General features: G+C 39.3%; 1 protein-coding gene across 1 annotated transcript in view; it reads right to left on the bottom strand.

Moving 5' to 3' along the window:
* LOC135512648 (3',5'-cyclic-AMP phosphodiesterase 4D-like) overlaps positions 1–8,811 on the bottom strand; it is a 185,056-nt gene extending 176,245 nt beyond the window's left edge. Inside the window, exons 1-4 of the mRNA XM_064934884.1 lie at positions 8,599–8,811; positions 4,853–5,236; positions 4,447–4,607; positions 1,886–3,909 (exon numbers count right to left, since the gene is read on the bottom strand). The gene's annotated coding sequence lies outside the window, so the exon portion shown is untranslated. The remainder of the gene's footprint in view (positions 1–1,885; positions 3,910–4,446; positions 4,608–4,852; positions 5,237–8,598) is intronic.
* Between the last annotated feature and the right edge of the window lie 14,276 nt (positions 8,812–23,087).

Raw genomic sequence — 23,087 nt, 5'->3', positions numbered from 1 at the left:
AGAGATAAATTAGTTGAACAGGAAGAGGAGAAGATAAAGAGAGGAGGGCAAGATTGTATAAATATTTTCTGGGAAATTCATTCTAAATTTATATGGTAATGATGGCCTTCCAAACAGCCATTAAGCGCTGTTCATAAAAACGTCTGAATGTTCAGTATCAGTACTCATAATGTAAACAGTCTTCTTTGCCAAATATAATAATCATGCTTGCACAATCTAAAGTCTCTGAACTTCTTAGCAAAATCTGTAAATTGGAATAGCCTGAACAATAAATGTGGCCCAAGTTACAATGAAGGAACAGATACGAAAGGATATTTCAGAAAAAATCTTCAGAAGTTTCTTGAACAACTCGTTTCGAAATGTGTTAATTTCGCGAGTTACTGTTACACTGATGCCTAATTCATTTCTAGCTAGGCCTACACCATGTAGGCTACATACATAATAGAACAAGATGACCTAGAAATAAAAATACAATTATTGGACCAATAGAAAGGTCTATATTACAACCCTATTAAAATACAGAGAGAATATTGACAAACAAGTTTGGGGAGTATTCTGATTACATAAAAATGAACTGTAAATCAGTTAAATTACCTGCGAAAATATTGTAATCAGATTACAGATACTTTGACAAACTAGATGATTATGTTTAAATTCAGAAAGGATGTTTGCTAAAAAAACTCATTATGACACCTTTCAGTTCTCTCAATGATATTCAATTAGACACTGAAAAAAAGCACAAGTTTAAGTATGGTCCACCTGAGCGAGTCTGACCACAAGTCAGGGACCACTATGATGACACACCAAATGTGTCTGATGGATCCTTTGTCTTCTTCTAATGCCTTAAGAATAAATTAATCCATAAGTAACTGAAAGTAATCTGATTACGTTACTGAGTTTGGGTAATCCAACATTTACTTCACTGATTACCAGTGGCGCAAAATACTTAAGTAAACATACTTTAAAGTATTACTTAAGTAGTTTTTGGGGTATCTGTACTTTACTATTTATATTGTTGACAACATTCACTTTTACTCCACTACATTCCTAAAGAAAATAATGTACTTTTTACTCCTAACATTTTCTCTGCCACCCAAAAGTACTTGTTACAATTGTAATGCTTAGCAGGACAGAAATTGTGAAATTCACACACTTATCAAAATGTCATCCCTACTGCCTCTGATCTCCCGGACTCAATAAACACAAATGCTTCATTTGTAAATTATGTCTGAGTGTTGGAGTGTGCCCCAGGCTATCCATAAATAAATAAAAACAAGACAACTGTGCCATCTGGTTTGCTTAATTTAAGGAATATGAAATAATAATACTTTTACATTTTATACTTCAGTATTTCTTAGCAATTACATTTACTTTTGATACTTAAGTATATTTAACACCAAATACTTTTAGACATTTACTCAAGTAGTATTTTACTGGGTGAATTTCACTTTTACTTGAGTCATTTTCTAATAAGGTATCTTTACTTTTACTAAAGTATGACATTTGGGGACTTTTTCCACAAGGGATTACAATTTTGGACAGGTAACTAGTAACAAATGCATTGCGTTCAGAAAGTAACCTTCCCAACCCTGTATAAACTGGATAAAGACAAGACACAAATTACACACCTGCCAGAATTGAGTAAGGCACGTAGGCTAAACTTTAAGATTTCCAGTTAGTGGAAGACACATTTTGGAAATTAAAAGAGTTTAAGAGAGCCATTATTGAGTTATTCCCCCTGCATTTGTAGGCTATTGCCAATTACAATCAAAACATACTTTATTTAATTCCTTGACAAATGTAAATCCCACATTTCACTGTCTGTTCCTTTTTAAGTCTCCTGCCGTCAACATGTAACGTTATTTGAAAAGTTTCACTTTCCTACCTTTGGTCGACTTTAGTATTTCAGAGAAGAAAGACACCACAACTGCAGCTTATGAAGGAAAATGTAGTTCTGTTTCTTCATTGAAGTTCGTTGTCTTTATCACCGTACTTTTTTTATTATTACTTTTTAGACTTGAAACTCTGTCCGTGCAGCTTTCGTTGCGAATGGCGTTCAGTCACATGCCAGGAAATGTTTGTGGCTGTAAACAATGTTCGCGTGCAACCGAGCAGTACACGCAGTTTAGTCAAATTATGGGAGGCTGGAAGCTGAACAGTGAGCAGCTAAATCGTCTTTTTCGCTCTAACTTCACCGTCTTGTCAATGACAACAAGCCTGGAGTTTATTGAGAAAGTGCCCTATTATTGTCAATTTTCCCGGTTGTTGTCATAGCATTACTTTAGTTAACACAGGTAAACAAACAAAAAATAGTGCTATTGACTAGCTGTTTGTGGGTCACTTTAAAAAATGTGTCTTAGGATAACAATTTATATAACCCTACCCCTAAAAAATATATATATATATATATATATATAACACGTCTGGAGAACAGAAAACATAATTCAAACCATACAAAAATTAGGCAATTGAGTATTTTCAATAAGCAGAGAATTTGAAGCAGCTTTATTTCTAATGATACCTGACACATTGGCTGCATTTACACGGGGGCGTATTCATTATAGAAACCGTTTGCCATTTAAAACAAAACGGAAGCAAACCGTGCAAAAGGAACGAAACGAATACCCGAATTGTCCAATAGAAACTATCGTTTGCGTATTCTGTTTGGAGGAAACGGTTTATTTTAAAATACTTTACCGGTTGTCCATGCGGGTGTTTTTTTTGCAGGTAGGACTGTGAGACATCCACAGTAAAGTATAATTAAATAAACGTTTCAAAGCGCTGGTAGAGCGTTAAATATTCTATAATCACTTGAAGCATGCCACAAAATGCAAATACAGGCATGATACTTGCCAAGCTCATGCACGCGTTTACATAGTTCGGTGCATGCTTCAGGTGATAGAAATCGGAACGCACTACCAGTGCTTTGGTAACTTTATTGGATTCTACTTTCCTGCGGATATATTGTCTGGCATTCCTAAGGTCAAAAGAACCAACAGCGGGTAGAGTATGGTTTCCCAAACTTTTTAGGCTGCTAACCCCATTAGATCAAATAAAAAATGTTTACAATGTTTACTTTTTAAATTGGAGCTATGACAGTCTATTACAAATCAGTTGGACAGTACTTTTGACATAATTCAAATCTGATGGAAGTATGGTTTGAAGTGACTGAAATGCATCAAAAAGGTATTGGGAAGTTCAGAAGATCATCTGGCAATAAGCAATAAACAATATGCAATAAACATTTTGGAGTTTCTCTCAGGACCCCATTTTCTAATCTGGCCATGACCCCTAGTTTGAGTAAATTTAAATGTTGTTTTATTTAACATGCTGTCTTGTAGAGGTTATGAGAGGAAACTTTCCTTACCCAAACACATTTCTACCAGACGTAGAATTCCAGATAACTAAATTCTGTACATGTGCCAATAATTGGGCTTTTGACAAATCAGATCAGATCTTTTTGCAATAATTGGACAAAAGAGCAGAATTGAGCTGCCTGTGAAGCGCAGCCATTGTCTGTGCATCTTCTACATTATGGTTCTTGACGCATCCATCCATCTTTGAATGAATAGTACTTCACCTTGGGCCAATGATCAACTTTAGTATGCTGCTGACCAACCTCAGAGTAGATATTCCGTACTACATCACAGGGTTGATTGTAGCCCTTGGGCTATACTGGTTTCTTTCAAACATATGTCACTTTCCAGCAGCCAGACAAAACAAACAAAGACAGGAAAAAAACATGATGGTGGATGGATGACATGTCATGAACGGCACCATCTGAACCCAAACAAAAGACTGATTTACATTCTATCAGTTCTGGGTCAATGGCTTTGTCTCATGATGTGTTATCTTTCAGAATTGTTTTGTTGGATAACGGGCAAATGGAGACTCTTCATTCATCTTGCCCTGAAAACAGGAATAAAAAGGAGTTCGAATTAATTTGGATTCAAAGATTTCTACCTTTTGAACACATTGTATGAGAGAGAAAAAGGACTGGAGCATAAAAAGTGCTTAAAGCACAACATATAGAAAAGGAAACCATCTTTGCATAGAATTAATAGTCAATTTAATTTATCTGATAAATTCTCCTAATTCTCATATGTTAACATCCAGTTTGGTTTGGTTTCCTGTGCGTTACACAGCACAGTGTGTCCTAGTGGTTAGAGTGTTGGACTAGTAACTGGAAGGTTGAGAGTTCAAACCCCCAGGCTGACAAGGTACAAATCTGTCGTTCTGCCCCTGAACAGGCAGTTAACCCACTGTTCCCAGGCCGTCATTGAAAATAAGAATTTGTTCTTAACTGACTTGCCTGGTTAAATAAAGTTAAAATAAATAAAATTTCTTCTATATCACTTCCATATCTGAATTTCCTGTACATTCAACGGAAAGCTCTTTTGCATGCAATATCTGTCATATGCTATCCTCACAGAAAAATGTACTCACCATTGGCACATCTTCGAGCCTCTCAAACTTTGAACCTCTGGAATTAATGAACTTTGCAATCCCAACAGCCAGTAGAAGACCCAGACAGATGCAAAATATGCATAGGACTGCTACAAGACCCGGACTCCTTGATAAGTCATGGCTCCCATCACTTTGTGAAGCTAAAGAATAAATTACAGTGAAAAATAATAGTTACGCAAATATATGAATCAGTTGTCTTAAATTTGTCAACTGAATTGATTAATTCTGTGGCATTTACAAAAACATGAAAATGCTGTTATCTTGAAAACTTAATTATAATAGAACCTAGGTGCCCATTGGTAACAGCTTTAACGCTAAGACTCACTGTCTGCAGGGATTCATTTGATGAATTCAATTATATATTATTTGAATCTGAAACACACACCTGTGCTTGAGCTCATGTTCCCTGTGGTAAAATCAGAGTTTGGTGACAAAGTTGACGAGAAGTTTGAGGATGTGGAGTCATGAGAAGTTGTTCCAGTTAGGGTCTGATTTGTAGAAGTGTCCGCTGTAAAACCTGTAGAGGTGGTGCTACCATCGGATGCTTGTGATGGAGTCAGTGTCTGGGAGGATTGGGAAGGCAAAGTTGTCGGTGATGATTCCAATGGGACTCCAGTGTTACCAGTAGGAGCTGAATCAGGTGTTTCATTGAAAATGAGACTTGTTATATTGGCTTTTGAGGCAGGGGCCACTGTGGTGATGACAGGCGATGTTGGGGTAGTCTTTTTGGTAGCCTTCGATGAAGACAAGTTTGGGGCTCCAGTGGACCCTGCATTAAAAGATTGTTTTTATTGAATCATTTCACATTTACAAACTAGGCATGCATACATATATTTATCATATTTAGTTATGCTCTGTAACTGGCTCATCCCTGTTAACAAATCTGTATCGGAGTTCAATGTTTTGAGACAATTTTTTTGTTGTTAAACACATTGAGACAAAACCTGGTAGTCTCTCGTGATAGACTGTTACTGGCCAGTGCACAAGCAACATTTGGTTCTGTACTTGGTCGATCTGGGGTGTCAAAAATAAATGTAATGTGGAAAAGTCTAGTTCCCTTCTGTTTTTCTAATGAAAAACAACACTTCACATTTGCATATAATGAAAGTAATATCCCCGTCATTTGCATTGAAGAAGAGACGGAGATGTCGGGGTGCCTTGTAAGGATCCGACGGCGAGTGAGTAATCCGACTCTACCATCAGTCCTATTAGCCAACATGCAATCATTGGATAATAAAATGGATGAGGTCCGATCAAGACTATCCTACCAACGGGACATTAAATACTGTAATATCTTATGTTTCACTGAGTCATGGCTGAACGACAACATGTATAACATACAGCTGGCTAGGTTTTTGGTGCATCGGCAAGATAGAACAGCTGCCTCCAGTAAGACAAAGGGTGGCGGTCTATGTCTATTTATAAATAACAGGTGTTCCATGAAATCTAGTATTAAGGAGCTCTTAAGGTTTTGCTCACCTGAGGTAGAGTATCTCATGATAAGCTGTAGACCACACTATTTACCAAGGAATTCTTCGGCAATATTTTTCGTAGCTGTCTATTTACCACCACAAACCGATGCTGGCACTAAGACCGCACTCAATAAGCGGAATAAGCAAACAAGAAAATGCTCATCCAAAGGTGGCACTCCTAGTGGCCCGGGGACTTTGATGCAGGGAAACGTAAATCATTTATACCAGCATGTTACATGTGCAACCAGAGGAGAAAAAAAAACCTCCAGACCACCTTTATTCCACTCACAGAGAAGCGACAAAGCTCGCCCTCCATTTGGCAAATCTAATCATAACTCTATCCTCCTGATTCCTGCTTACAAGCAAAAACTAAAACTAAATTACTATGGCATTGAGGAGTACACCACATCAGTCACTGGCTTCATCAATAAGTGCATCGGTGACATCATCCCCAGAGTAACCGTACGTACATACCCCAACCAGAAGCCATGGATTACAGGCAACATCCGCACGGAGCTAAAGGGTAGAGTTGACGCTTTCAAGGAGCGGGACTCTAACCCGGACGCTTATAAGAAATCCCGCTATGTCCTCCGACAGGCAAAGCGTCAATACAAGACTAAGATCGAATTGTACTACACCGGCTCCGACGCTCGTCGGATGTGGCGCGGCTTGCAAACTATTACGGACTACAAAGGGAAGCACATCCGCGAGCTGCCCAGTGACACAAGCCTACAAGATGAGTGAAATTACTTCTATGCTCGCTTCAAGGCAAGCAACACTGAAGCATGCATGAGCGCATCAGCTGTTCCAGACGACTGTGTGATCACACTTTCCGTAGCCAATGTGAGTAAGACCTTTAAACTGGTCAACATTCACAAGGCCGCAGGGCCAGACATATTACCAGGATGTGTACTCCGATCATGTGCTGACCAACTGGCAAGTGTCTTCACTGACATTTTCAACCTGTCCCTGACCAAGTCTGTAATACCAACATGTTTCAAGCAGACCACCATAGTACCAATGCCCAAGAACACCAAGGTAACCTGCCTAAATTACTATTGACCCATAGCACTCACGTCTGTAGGCTGGTCATGGATCACATCACCACCATTATCCCAAAAACCATAGACTCACTTTCCGTAGCCAATGTGAGTAAGACCTTTAAACAGGTCAACATTCACAAGGCCGCAGGGCCAGACATATTTTTTGCATACCGCCCCAACAGGTTCACAGATAATGCAATCTCTATTGCCCTCCACACTGCCCTTTCCCACCTGGACCAAAGGAATACCTATGTGAGAATGCTATTCATTGACTACAGCTCAGCGTTCAACACCATAGTGCCCTCAAAGCTCATCACTAAGCTAAGGATCCTGAGACGAAACACCTCCCTCTGCAACTAGATCCTTGGACTTGCTGGCGAGCCGCCCCCCAGGTGGTAAGGGAAGGTAACAACACATCTGCCACACTGATTCTCAACACGGGGCCCCTCAGGGGTGCATGCTCAGTCCACTCATGTACTTCTTGTTCACCCATGACTGCATGGCCAAGCACAACTCCAACACCATCATTAAGTTTGCAGAAAACACAACAGTGGTAGGCCTGATTACCGACAACGATGAGACAGACTTTAGGGAGGAGGTCAGAGACCTGTGGTGCCAGGATAACAACCTCTCTCAACGTGATCAAGACAAAGGAGATGATTGTGGACTACAGGAAAAGGAGGACCGAGCACGCACCCATTCTCATCGACGGGGTTGTAGTGGAGAAGGTTGAGAGGTTCAAGTTCCTTGGTGTCCACATGACCAACGAACTATCGTGGTCGAAACACACCAAGACAGTCGTAAAGAGGGCACAAAAATGCCTTTTCCCCCTCAGGAGACCCCCCCACCCCCCCACCCCCATTTTTACGCTGCTGCTACTCTCTGTTTATTGTCTATGCATAGTTACTTTACCTCTATCTACGTGTACATATTTCCTCAATTACCTTGACTAGCCTGTGCCCCTGCACCTTGACTCTGTACCGGTACCCCCTGTATATAGCCTCACTACTGTTATTATTATATGTTATAAGTTATTTTATTGTTCCTCTTTAATTATTTATTTTTCAATTTTGTATTGTTTTTTACTTCAGTTTATTTGAGTAAATACTTTAACACTTTCATTATAATGTCTACACCTGTTGTTATCGGCGCATGTGACAAATTACATTTGATTTGATTTAAAATGGTAAGATGTTTAAAAAAATACTTAGTGTTTACCAAGTTCTAGAGCAGGACTTTAACAGACAACCATCGATTCAACTCATCCCAAACTCATATTTGCTTGGACACACACCACTGGCCCTTTAGTTTTTGCTGCAACTTTCTTCATTAGTGACCTAATGTTCTATGGCGTAAGAAAATCCATTGGTTAAATTCAGATCTTTTATATAATACTTTGTAGCTGCTTGTATGTGCAATATACAGAAATAAATATATTTCACTTGACTTGAAACCACAATTTCCTGTATACATATTTCCTGGTCATGGTTGTTTTACGGTGTGACCATAATCTCCCTGTTTTGCATAATTTTGCAGGCACAACGGAGCTCTTCGTTGTGGTAAATTATTCTCTAAGGGAATAGGTTTTACGAAGAAGATTTTAAATATTGACTTACCTAGAGTGACGGCTACCGAAACAAAAGATAGAAATATAGTGACACTCATTGCTCCCGCCATGTTTCCCTAGAGGTATAGACGTGATGGTCAACTTGACAGCATGCCCACATTAATACATCCTTGAAAGCAGGATGTTGGTGAATGGCCAGGGAGATCTGCATCTTTTATTCAGTGCATATTCAATGCCTGGAGCTGGCGAGTCACTGTTTGAACAAGTATGTTTGCTCAATAATGAAACTAACCACCCTTAGAGCTGAGGGAGTTGAATGGCAGTCTACAGTCAAGAGGCATTAAAGTGGGATACATTTTTCCACAAAACAATTCATACCCTTCAAACACCCATTCACAGGATAACTTTCTTAATGCATATTTAGTTCCATCACCTATTATTTAATATCTACTGTTTTAAAATGATTAGATAAAATATAAAGCCACTTGATTTCCTAAAAATACAAGTAAAACACAAAAATAAAGTAGCATTGCATTGTCTGAGAAGATAATCACAGTTGAACATGAGGACCCTTGAAACATAATTTGCTGTCCCTTCTTTACTGATTACATTTATTCTGCCCATCCCACAACAGTGTACGTAGATTAGTAGAACATTGACAAAAGTAAATGATTGAGTAATCAGAGAAACTACTTGCATAGGATTTCACAGGCTTCTTAGGTCCTTCCTGTTTGAAATACACTAGTTTAGTGGATAAGGAAGTTGAACGTTGTCTTAGGATTCTTAGTCAACAGGCGGAGGAATTCCTCACTACACAAGGGTGTTTATGGGTTAAATGTTATAATACCTGAGTCTATAACCCCCGGTCATACCAAAAATGTGGGTTTTTAAATCTGTGCCACATCGACCCTTTGATCCCTTTCATACAAATTCATATAAGTAGAAGTGCAATGTATTATGAAGGTACGACAACTTAACATATATTTTTTACATTTTGTATTTTCTCCCAAAAATAACATGACATGTTATTCATGTTTCAAATGTTAATTACAGCATTTAACTTGAACTTTTTCCATGTGCCTACGCTAATACAAGATCATCAAATTATATGTATTATAGACGGACTGTGCATAATCTATCATTTCCATTCTTCAACCCATTTGCCATAAATGAACAACTATGTATTAACTACATCACATTCCTCCATTAACTTTTGATTCTGTAAATCCTTTTCAGTGTCGATTTTAACATGTAAATCTTGGTGGGGGGAAAAAAAGTGTAATGCATGCCAGCAAAGCCACTACACAACACTAAACAATACATGAATTGCACAATAATGGTGACAAACGGTGCACACAAACTGTCTCAACGGCAGTCCCAACATCTTACCACTGCTACACCTGGTTATCAGCGGAGCCTTGTCTGGCAGCGAAACAGTTCATTCAGCCTGATTTACTGTCTTTAAAAAAACATAGCTGATATTGTTGACTTGCTTAAACAAATGTGGTTTTTAATGACAATTGAGATGTACAAACTATGGCATAAGGGGACGACAAGTGGATAAGAGGCAATCCGTAATTCGATTTAAGACATTAATGAGCGAGCTAGGACGGACGTAGTCTATATGACTATTTGTTTAGCAGTTTTGAAATGTACAGTGACAGAATTCAGAACATGGGCCGTTTTCCCTGTACACCAAGTTAGAACCATAGGATAAATAAATGGGGCATATAAGCAGACAATGAAAGCTCTTACAATATTCAATGATTACATTTCTCTAAAACCGGTTATAGGCTACATGTGCACCACCAAGTCAGAACAATAGGTGAAATTAAGAGGGGTAAATATATCAAATTATTAGGGTGAGGCACATAGGCTACTAACATCTTACTGCACAACATACACTTTCTTAGCTACAGTATTCATATCTCCCTGGCATATTAAATCAGTTGTTTTGAGCGTGGCACAAATCATGCTTCATTGCATGGCCAATGTTGATTGTTTATCATTTTAAACTTGGAAAAGAGCCCCTTAATCCCAGATTTTGGACCACACAGCCACTATCACTGATTCCTTCCAAGCCACTCATTGTTGAATTTGCAATTTCCAAATTGTTGTGTAATATCCAATGGCCGATGAGCACTGATATGTTTTATCTTCATTATTTCTCTTCATATGACAAGGATTAACAAGGATTTGCCAGTAGATTGTCGACTTGATTCATGATGATGACTGCTAGCTAATATTTTGAAAGTATGATGTTGACATGATCAGTCCAATCAAAGCTACTGTACATATAACGTGATTTGACGTCATATTATCTGTGGCCAATGACCTTGAGCCTTCTTGGATGGGCACTTCTAATTTAACTCTATGACAGCACCCAAGGGGCTAGAATTTTTTAGGTCTAACCTAAGACTTGGCGGTGACGTAGTGTCCCTATGAGCGACAGAACACTGAGCCAATCACGGCGCAGTGCTCTATATTTTCTGTTGGCTTACCCCAACACCACAGAAAGCATTGAGCTAGGCTGAAACAACTGCATTTTGGAGTTGCGTTACTCAAGAAAACAAAGAGACCATCTTGTATTCTTTATTAACTCAACGATATATATATATTTTTTTTTACATGGTTTGCAAACTGATATGTGGCATATTAATGCCAAAATAACATGAAAATCAGGCAAGTCAAAAATGTGGGGCTTAAAACAGCTGGGGCTCTAATGACGGGTCAAGGGCATGATTGATATCTTAACCAGTAGGATAACATTATGTGAATATTACACCAGAAAAGTTCTGCAATACATAAAAATGCACATATAATCATACACACAATTAAATTATACACACTGCAGTGTGCAAGAGACAACTGTTCCAAGAATGAAACATTGATATTCAACTCTTTGGAGTTCAGTACTAGGGCAATCAGACCACACCAATCAGCCTATAGTTAGACATAACAAACAAACGGTTTCAATCAGAACCTAGGATTCCAAATGTCACAATCTCAGTCAAATCAACCCTCTACATTCTCTGTCATCAGATACAATATAACATATAAAGTGGAATAATTTGTAATGTAGTGAACTTTATGCCATAATCCAGTCCATGTATTTGTACTGTGGGATTCCAGTTCCATGTTTTACAGCAGCCAGACGGTGGGAGGGATATGATATGTGAACTATGTAATGCCAGCATACTTCTGAGTAAAGTTAAACTAAAGTATACAAACGCCCCGACCTCAGTTCTTATAAACATAAGCAATCTAAATAACTGGATGTTACATAATTAAACAACAAACACATTCTACACATCATACAAGACTGTAGTACTTAGCTTATAGAACTCCCAGAACTTGTCTTTGAATTCCTGTGTGCCTTTGGATAGACTGTGTCCTTCCATTACTCCCATGCCTGCAATCAGCAAAGGGGTGCATTTGCTGTGTAAAAGTCTGGGATGTCTACTAAAATACTAAACAGTACATAGTAAGTATAACAATGGAACACATACAGAGGACATACTATCACCATAGTATGCCATTTGTCATAAAGCCAAGGTAACCTTTGACTGAATCTTTAATGTCTAGTTTTGACGTACACAAACCCTTTTCTTACTTCACTAGTGTCTTGAAGGAATTGAACTTTGACTCCACACACACACACACACACACTTAAGGTAAACATGCACAAGGCGTTTTCACATTCAGTGCCAGGTTTCCCGATAGCGATGGAACTTAGGCTTATGAGTGTTTAAAGGAGTCATCTTCCCTACAATGGCCGAAGATGTAACATGTGTTTCCCAAAACACCAGTCGCTAAGCTTTCTCAATTCCAATCTTACCTTAACATTATAATTATTTCACAATAATAACATCAGCTCCGAGAGAGATTCCTTACAAAACAGTTTACCAGAAGTTGTTTTTGGTGAACACGAGTTCCAAGACCAGTAACAGTTGATGACCAATCATGGGGATTAGAAAAATGGAAACCAAGCCATCTAGCTAGCTACCTACAAAAGTTGTTCAGTGAGTGTCTAACTTATTAATTAAACATGCTAATAAACTTGAACATTGTATTAGCTAAATTATGCCTAGTTAGCAATGTCATGTTTTATGAGAGAGTGAAACATTTTGTTGATACCAATTTCAATCTGTCAGTGCCACTGACTGGCTAGCGCTTAGCTAGCTCATGTTAGCAATCATATTTTTGCACACACTTGAAATATATTTGCGGTGCACTCACTCATAACACTTTTTTTGTGTGATAAATTAGTTTATCGTCTTCAACATTGATAAGGTAAGCAAATGCATGTAGCCCATACATTCATTCTTTAACAATTAGATCTTTCATGTATTTAAACTAGTAGCTAGCCCATTTTGATCATGTATTGTTCCTTATCGCTTTTTAGAATCAAATCAGTTACGAGGCAAAAATACAGATTGAGGCCTCAAATCTAACTGAGGACAGAGAAATATGTATGCATGGCTTTAAAATTGAAGTTACATTAAAAAAAATGCTTGGTTGTTTGGATGACCCAATTACTGAGTTGCAGGCATTGGGCCAATAGTTTGGTTGTTTTCTGTAAAAACAGCAAGTTTGGGTTGTTGGTGCTGGGTTATTAAAGTTGTGTTCCTGATATTTAACCGAGCCAATGGGTAAATTCTCCCGCCACCAGCGCGTGAAGTCCTCCAGAATGTGAGCAAGTGTGAAGACGTGGCAACTTTCTATTTTTGTATTTATTTTTTAATAATCCATCTATCACCCCCCTTCTTTGAAGGACACATATTTTTTATATATATTTTTTTTACAGCTTTTCTGCGACATACATATACATTTTACATACACATTTTACATACATGGTACTTTTACAGTGCCTTGCGAAAGTATTCGGCCCCCTTGAACTTTACGACCTTTTGCCACGTTTCAGGCTTCAAACATAAAGATATAAAACTGTATTTTTTTTGTGAAGAATCAACAACAAGTGGGACACAATCATGAAGTGGAATGACATTTATTGGATATTTCAAACTTTTTCAACAAATCAAAAACTGAAAAATTGGGCGTGCAAAATTATTCAGCCCCTTTACTTTCAGTGCAGCAAACTCTCTCCAGAAGTTCAGTGAGGATCTCTGAATGATCCAATGTTGACCTAAATGACTAATGATGATAAATACAATCCACCTGTGTGTAATCAAGTCTCCGTATAAATGCACCTGCACTGTGATAGTCTCAGAGGTCCGTTAAAAGCGCAGAGAGCATCATGAAGAACAAGGAACACACCAGGCAGGTCCGAGATACTTTTGTGAAGACGTTTAAAGCCGGATTTGGATACAAAAAGATTTCCCAAGCTTTAAACATCCCAAGGAGCACTGTGCAAGCGATAATATTGAAATGGAAGGAGTATCAGACCGCTGCAAATCTACCAAGACCTGGCCGTCCCTCTAAACTTTCAGCTCATACAAGGAGAAGACTGATCAGAGATGCAGCCAAGAGGCCCATGATCACTCTGGATAAACTGCAGAGATCTACAGCTGAGGTGGGAGACTCTGTCCATAGGACAACAATCAGTCGTATATTGCACAAATCTGGCCTTTATGGAAGTGGCAAGAAGAAAGCCATTTCTTAAAGATATCCATAAAAAGTGTTGTTTAAAGTTTGCCACAAGCCACCTGGGAGACACACCAAACATGTGGAAGAAGGTGCTCTGTTCAGATGAAACCAAAATTGAACTTTTTGGCAACAATGCAGAACGTTATGTTTGGCGTAAAAGCAACACAGCTCATCAACCACAACACACCATCCCCACTGTCAAACATGGTGGTGGCAGCATCATGGTTTGGGCCTGCTTTTCTTCAGCAGGGACAGGGAAGATGGTTAAAATTGATGGGAAGATGGATGGAGCCAAATACAGGACCATTCTGGAAGAAAACCTGATGGAGTCTACAAAAGACCTGAGACTGGGATGGAGATTTGTCTTCCAACAAGACAATGATCCAAAACATAAAGCAAAATCTACAATGGAATGGTTCAAATATAAACATATCCAGATGTTAGAATGGCTAAGTCAAAGTCCAGACCTGAATCCAATCGAGAATCTGTGGAAAGAACTGAAAACTGCTGTTCACAAATGCTTTCCATCCAACCTCACTGAGCTCGAGCTGTTTTGCAAGGAGGAATGGGAAAAAAATTCAGGCTCTTGATGTGCAAAACTGATAGAGACATACCCCAAGCGACTTACAGCTGTAATCGCAGCAAAAGGTGGCGCTACAAAGTATTAACTTAAGGGGGCTGAATAATTTTGCACGCCCAATTTTTCAGTTTTTGATTTGTTAAAAAAGTTTGAAATATCCAATAAATGTCGTTCCACTTCATGATTGTGTCCCACTTGTTGTTGATTCTTCACAAAAAAATACAGTTTTATATCTTTATGTTTGAAGCCTGAAATGTGGCAAAAGGTCGCAAAGTTCAAGGGGGCCGAATACTTTCGCAAGGTACTGTATATACCACAATCACATAACAATAATACATTACTGAACATAAGCTCCTTCATCTCACCCCTCAGCCACTCTCAGCCCATCCCACCTATCACCATAGACCACCCTCGTTTGGTTTCCATGTGCCATATATTTTTCAATTGTGCTGTGATGTTTTACATACATTTGAACCTTCCTAATCGTATAGTAGCCATATATGAAAGATGAAAACCTTTCCTATTAGTATTATTTATTGACTGACTATGGCTTTCCAAATTGCCCAACACTGCTATTTGTAAGGTTCATTTTAAGTGAATGTTGTGATGTTTTATCTATTCCTGAACCTGTGACCAGAAACAAGCTACATAGAGGAAGTACCATAATTGTCACACCCTGACCATAGTTTGCTTTGTATGTTTCTATGTTTTGTTTGGTCAGGGTGTGATATGAGTGGGCATTCTATGTTACATGTCTAGTTTGTCTAGTTCTATGTTTGGCCTGATATGGTTCTCAATCAGAGGCAGGTGTTAGTCATTGTTTCTGATTGGGAACCATATTTAGGTAGCCTGTTGGGTTTTGTGGGTGATTGTTCATGTTCCTGTCTTGTGTTAGTTTGCACCAGTTTAGGCTGTTTCGGTTTTCACGGTATGTTTATTGTTTTTGGATTGATTCGTGTTTCCTTTGTTTCATTAAACATGAATCTCAATAGCCACGCCGCATTTTGGTCAGACTCTCTTTCACATAAAGAAAACCGTTATAATAAATTATGTAGTGATCCTGTTTCTTCATAGCAAAATCTACAGAGCTGAGATTGTTGTATGTAGCATTCTGTTGGTGGCAAGAATTTTGTATAATTTAAATGGAAAAACTCGAAGTGTTGAATCGAAGTGTTGTTTTTTTGTATCAGTTCATAAACCATGTGCCATGGAATTGGTATTCATTTATTTTACAATCTGTATGGCGCAGCAGTCAACACTTTTGTCCTCAAAAAACCTGGTATATTTTTCTATATGCCAATTATTTTCGGCCAATTTCTATCTTAAAAAATGGCATACAAACAAGTTCCCTACCTTCTTCCTCTTCCCATTGCCTCCTCCATTTTTGTGGTTTGCGCTTAACCATAATATTTTTTTATATATTTTCTGGAGGATTTAAAAACAATTGTGAACAGCTTTGTATGGCTTGTTTAAAAAGGGTGATACTTTAAACAAAATTTCAGTTTCAATTCATCAGAAATTAGAAGTTGTAATCTGTATAAAGGCAAAAAGTGTAACGGCCGTTGGTGGAAGGTGAAGACCAAGGTGCAGCGTGATACGTGTTCGTCATTTATTTATTTAACTGAACACTGAATAACCAAAAGAACAACCGAAACAGCTCCGTCAGGTGCAAAACACACTAAACAGAAAATAACTGCTCACAAAACCCATGTGGGTAACAGCTACCTAAGTATGGTTCTCAATCAGAGACAACGACAGACAGCTGTCCCTGATTGAGAACCATACCTGGCCAAAAACAAAGAAATACAAAAACATAGAAAAAATAATATAGAATGCCCACCCTAGTCACACCATGGCCTAACCAAAATAGAGAATAAAAAGCCTCTATGGCCAGGGCGTGACAGTACCCCCCCCCCCCCCCCAAAGGTGCGGACCTGACTCTAAAGGGGAGGGTCCAGGTGGGCCTTCTTTATGGCGGCGGCTCGGCAGCGGGCCCTGGACTGAAGACCCTCAGAGGGCGCCACTGGACTGAGGGGCGCCTCTGGACTTCGGGGCGGCGATTCCGGCAGCTCCGGAGTGACGGGCGACTCTGGCAGCTCCGGACTGACGGGCGGCTCTGGCAGCTCCAGACAGGAGGGCGGCTCTGGTAGCTCCGGACAGGAGGGCGGCTCTGGTAGCTCCGGACAGGAGGGCGACTCCGGTAGCTCCGGACAGGAGGGTGGTTCCGGCAGGTCCGGACTGGAGAGAGACTCTGGCAGATCTGGACTGGAGGGAGACTTGGTTCTGGGAGCAGGCACAAGACTCACCAGGCTGGGGAGACATACAGGCGGCCTCTTCCTTGGCCGAGGCACCGGATACACAGGGCCGTGGAGGCGCACTGGTGGTCTCGACCGCATAGCTGGCCCCCCGTTCTGGCTGGATGCCAGCTTCCACCCGGCAAATGCGGGACTCTGGCACCGAGCACACCGGCCTGTGACTAATCGGCCGAGACACAGTGCACATGACCCCATAGCACGGGGCCTGACCGGTCACCTGTTCGCCCTGGAAAACGATGCATAATTATGTAATCACCAATTGTGAATGAAGAAAGGGGCGAGCCTAGGGCTGTGGTTGTCACGAAATTTCGTCAGACGGTGATTGTCAACCAAATACAGTAACTGTCGGACTCACAGTAATTTACCGTTAATTAACAAACACATTTAGCATCTCCTGGTTTCCACACACGCTACTAGCCACTGATGCAGACCTTTGGAACATCTACATTTTAAAAAGTCTCCTATATCCATGTAATATAATCTACACCTTCCCAATAAATCCATTATTTATTTTAGGCTGGTCTAAAGAAGCATGAAATGAGGAAAATGTAGTCTATTTCAGAAGAACAGAATAGCATACTCTGTTGTCCTTATGTTAGGTCCTGATCTGGCTTTGCTAAATGGCTGCGGGCTACATTAGTTAATTTAGCAGACAAGATTTACTTAGAATCCCATGGCATTATTTAAAGTATGAAGAATATAGCATAAATATTTTCTCCAAAGGATTTGAGGGAGTGCGCACATGCAGCTATTCTGTGTTGAGAGGTTAACAAATAAATAGCTAATCCTATTTGCTTAATTTAGAGTTATTCATGTAACTTTAGTTGTTCTACAAACCTTGGGCTATATGTTTTGATTTGTAATACATTGTAAGGCTGTATGATGCAACTGTAATGATGATTTGAAAAACGCTGTGTCACGTTCTGACCATCGTTCGTGTGTGTTTTCCTTGTTTTGGTGTTGGTCAGGACATGAGCTGGGTGGGCATTCTATGTTGTGTGTCTGGTTTGTCCATTTCTATGTTAGGCCTGATATGGTTCTCAATCAGAGGCAGGTGTTAGTCATTGTCTCTGATTGGGAACCATATTTAGGTAGCCTGTGTTGGGTTTTGTGGGTGATTGTTCCTGTGTTTGTGGAACCAGATAGGACTGGTTTGGTTTTAGCATGTTTCTTGTTTTGTATTTTGTAGTACTTTCATCTTTATTAAAGATGCACAAAACTAACCACGCTGCATTTTGGTCCGCCTCTCTTTCCCCACAAGAAAACCATTACACGCTGCTTGAAAGGTATGAGCTCAGCTTTTCTTTTTTTCCCAGGCTGTACACACTCCATTAGTCTCTCATTCACAATTTGACAAGCACTTGATAATGCCTCGAATTTCCCGACTGCATCCCCTTTGTCACTGTAATGCACCCTAAAAAAAAATCCATGCCTTTTGCAGCCAGTGGCCGTTGTGCTCCTGGCCCGGATTGTTGTGTTATGCCCTTCTCCCTGAGTGCTGCCTCACTCACATGGCTCTCCATCACGTGATCGGGTCTTTCTCACAGGCTACAAGTGAAGACTATGCGCGTCCTTATCCAATACCTAGGTGGATATTGAAGAATGGTCCACTTTTACTTTTGACAGCCAACAAGATGAGTAGGCCTAACAGCAGAAGCACTAGCCTATGTCAATACGATCCCCCATTGTACAAAAGTCAACCTATTCTGTACGAGAAATAAATTATCCCCAAACTTGAAACTAATGCGCTACTTATGTATGCCAGTTAGGCTCTAAACCCAGTGTAAAGTGGATTAATGTGCTTAATTCTAAGAATTTATTTTGCAACTTTAGTTGTGATACAAACCTTATCAAAACATATAGGCCTATGGGCTAGGCTACATAAGGTGTGCGACTATGAGATTTTTGAAAAACTTTTGTCCATTAAAATAACATAAAATTAATCAGAAATACAGTGTAGACATTGTTAATGTTGTAAATTACTACTGTAGCTGGAAATGGCAGATTTTTTATGGAATATCTACATAGCCGTACAGAGGCCCATTATCAGCAACCATCACTCCTGTGTTCCAATGGCACATTGTGTTAGCTAATCCAAGTTTATCATTTTAAAAGGCTAATTTATCATTAGAAAACCCTTTTGCAATTATGTTAGCACAGCTGAAAACTGTTCTGAATAAAGAAGCAAAAAAATAGACCTTTAGACCAGTTGAGTATCTGGAGCATCAGCATTTGTGGGTTCGATTACAGCCTCAAAATGGACAGAAACAGACTTTCTTCTGAAACTCTTCAGTCTATTCTTGTTCTGAGAAATGAAGGCTATTCCATGCGAGAAATTGCCAAGAAACTGAAGATCTCATACAATGCTGTGTACTACTCCCTTCACTGAACAACGCAAATTGGCTCTAAGCAGAATAGAAAGGAGTGGGAGGCCCCGCTACCACTTAAGACAGTTCAGCTGAGGCTTTAGTCTGTTTGGACTGTTTGGTTCATTAAATAATATAAATGAATTTTAATAATCAATCCTATCTTATGAAATAACATACTAGGCCAATAGGGCTTTGTTTCAATTTGTTATACATGTTTTAATTTCTATGTACAATTCTCTGACGTGATGTATGTTATGAAATTCAGGCAATACAAATTAAGTATTTGAAATTCAACATTGTATCTTGATTGTGTGTAGGAAAAGGAACAGGGTGGGATGGTAGAGAAATCAAAAATATATAAGCAAAATTGAAATTAGGATTACACTGAAAATAACCCAGCTGGGTTGATTTAACCCAATTCTTTGTTTTGCCAATCTTGACCCAGTGCTGGTTTGGCAAAATTGCCCAAAATGTTATCAGTATCCAAATTTTGTGTTTTCTGATTGTTTCAGGCAATTGTTCTGAACTGGGTTTGATTGAGGTTTTTGTTTTAATTATTACACATTTGTTAGTTATCTTTTAAACTTCCATTGGTTGAAATATATTGCTCAGTTATCACTCGTCTCATGTAAATAACTCTGTAGTTGTCCCTCTAAACATCCAAAGGTCAACATCCCCATAGTGTTCACATTTCTTTCATGTAAAATGGTGTAGCTTCATAAAGATTAAATCATTTATTTGGGAAATATCCAGTCTTTGCTATTTTCTTACTTACCATGATGATGATTTCAAGTTGTCTTGGATTTATTTGATCTGTTAAGACATTGAATACGTGTTTAATATATTTACAACATTTTGTGCGTATTGTTTTTTCTCTGAAAGTTAATTTAAAGTCATATGTGATCTGGTTTATGTATATAACATAATTGAAATGTTTTAACACACATTAACCACAAACATGATCTAATTTGCATATTGATAGTTAGTTTGCGGCAAATTTGCATCAAACAGTAGATATGCAAATATTGAGGCGGCTTATTCTAATGCTTACCTTAAGACTACACATCATTAAATATATTGAAACAAATTAGACAGTAGCCTACAAGTAGCAAAATATAACTCAATTTATTGAACATGAAAGGTATTTCAATATGATTGAAATAGGCCTATAGAGCCTACTGTATTTATATTTGAATGCAGTCCTCTTGGTTTTAATTTGGATCCTCATTAGCTTCTGCCGAGGCAGTAGCTACTCTTCCTGGGTCTACAAAAAACACAAAACAAGTACCAAAACACTGATAGACAAGGAAAGTCACAACTTGCTTGCATCTAGCCACAACAGCATTAGAGAGGTTGGACACTGATGCTGGGCAATTAGGCCTGGCTCGCAGTCGGCGTTCCAAATCATCCCAAAGGTGTTCGATGGGGTTGAGGTCAGTGCTCTGTGCAGGCCAATCAAGTTCTTTCTCACCGATCTCGACAAACCATTTCTGTATGTACCTCGCTTTGTGCAAGGGGGCATTGACATGCTGAACCAGGAAAGGGCTTTCCCCAAACTGTTGCCACAAAGTTGGAAGCACAGAATTGTCTGGAACGTCATTGTATGCTTTAGCATTAAGATTTCCCTTCACTGAAACTAAGGGGCCTAACCCAAACCATGAAAAATAGCCCCAACCATTATTCCTCCTCTGCCAAACTTAACAGTTGGTACTATGCATTTGTGCAGATAGCATTCTCCTGGCATCTGCCAACCCCACATTCGTCTGTCAGACTGACAGATGGTGAAGCGTGATTCATCACTCCAGAGAACGTGTTTCCACTGCTTCAGAGTCCAATGGCAGCGAGCTTTACACCCCTCCAGCCGACATTTGCCATTGCGCATGGTGATCTTAGGCTTGTGTACGGCTGCTTGGTCATGGAATTGACTTGTTGGAAAGGTGGCATCCTATGATGGTTCCATGTTGAAAGTCACTGAGCTCTTCAGTAAGGTCATTCTGTCAATGTTTGTCTATTGAGATTATATGGCTGTGTGCTCGATTGTATACACCTGCCAGCAATGGGTGTGGCTTTACTAGCCGAATCCACTAATTTGAAGGTGTCCACATACTTTTGTATATATTTATGTATTTCACTGCATCAATTTGCCATTGGATATTCTCACCTCTGCGACTCCAGTCACAAATTATATCATGATTTTCTTTTTTTTCCTTTTCTCCCTGATTTGCTGTATGATATCTCCCAGAGACAACATACACTCTCAGCGGAGGTCTTATGTTAATATGAGCAATCATCAAGCTTGATTTGCAGAGGACAAGTCATCTACAAAGCATTAGCTAGCTAGCTAACTAATGCTCATGCCTGACTGATATAAAGAGTCCAGAAATCACACAAAAGCCACAGCTACTGCCACCTAGTGCTGGCTGTAAAATGTTTAGTTAGACCCTGCAGCACTTGCAGCTAGTGCAAGTGATCAGCTCAACGATACAATATTATGGAGTATATTTTACATCTGTGAATTATCTTTACTTACTGTACAGTACACTAAGGTCTACTGAATGCACAGTAACCATCTTATAAAGGAGATAGTGTTCTCTCTGCATGTCATCCTGGGGAAGCTACAAATCAACAATTATACTGCTGCTGTAGGCTGTGGCAACCAATGGCTGTCACTAGTAATGTCATTATGTCTGAAATGTAACAGGCCCTCTTGTTCTCCATATGGGGTATCTTATTGAAAAAATGGGGTCACGAGAAAATCGTATGAACCGATTCTATTTCATTAGATGTAGTGCTCGTGCCTATAGGGGTTCACATTCTCATTTAGTGTGTTCTATTTGACGTGAGCCCAGAGGGTTGTAATAGTAAAGGGCAACATTCTGCAATGTAAATTCCATTACCTGCTATCCTTGGGGTTTATCCTATGGTTTAACCCCAGTCTGGAAGGGTTTGGGGTCTATTGCATTTCTACAATTCAGCGATTCCATTTTTTATTTGCTCCCAGATGTGTGAGTTTAAATCAATTGAATCCAGCCCTGCTGGCTGAAGTATAAGAGGATCTTACAAGATAGAAGCAGTCAGGAGACAAAGCTGGGTGGCCAAGGGTGGCTGTCCTTCCCTCTGCTCCTCATCCATTCAAAATGGCAGACACTCTCCGAATGCTTGCTATCATTGTTCAGAAGAGTTATGGGACCAGAAATACTGCACCGCCAGTCTCTACTTATCACTGCACCTATCCTCCTCCCCCTTATCACCATATCCATTCAAATGAAATAAACAGTGTAGGCTACAATCAATTATTGCAATCTGTGGTAGACTCAACATGATTCAAGTAAATGATAAGTAATAATAAGTCCCAAACTAGATCTAATAATTATTTACACCAGGGACATCATTATTTAAAGAAATTGAAAGATAAGATTACTATTATTATTATCAACTGATGTTGAAGAGCAGGGCTATGTATGGTCATTCGATTAATAATTTCCTGACACTCTTTTGTAATAAATTATAAAGAAGCACAAGCTGGGAGGATAAATAATAAATAGGGATAGGTTTAACGTATCTTGAATATTTTAGGACGTTTCAGTGTACGTGGTCCAGGATTAGTGGCTTGAAATATCAATCAAACCCCACCAACATTGAGGGCCCGCCCACCTCAGTCGTCAAC

Source organism: Oncorhynchus masou, chromosome 24, assembly GCF_036934945.1.
Source record: "Oncorhynchus masou masou isolate Uvic2021 chromosome 24, UVic_Omas_1.1, whole genome shotgun sequence".
Taxonomy (NCBI): Eukaryota; Metazoa; Chordata; class Actinopteri; order Salmoniformes; family Salmonidae; genus Oncorhynchus; species Oncorhynchus masou.
The sequence above is the reverse complement of the archived record's forward strand: the minus strand, read 5'-3'. Positions and strand labels throughout refer to the sequence as shown.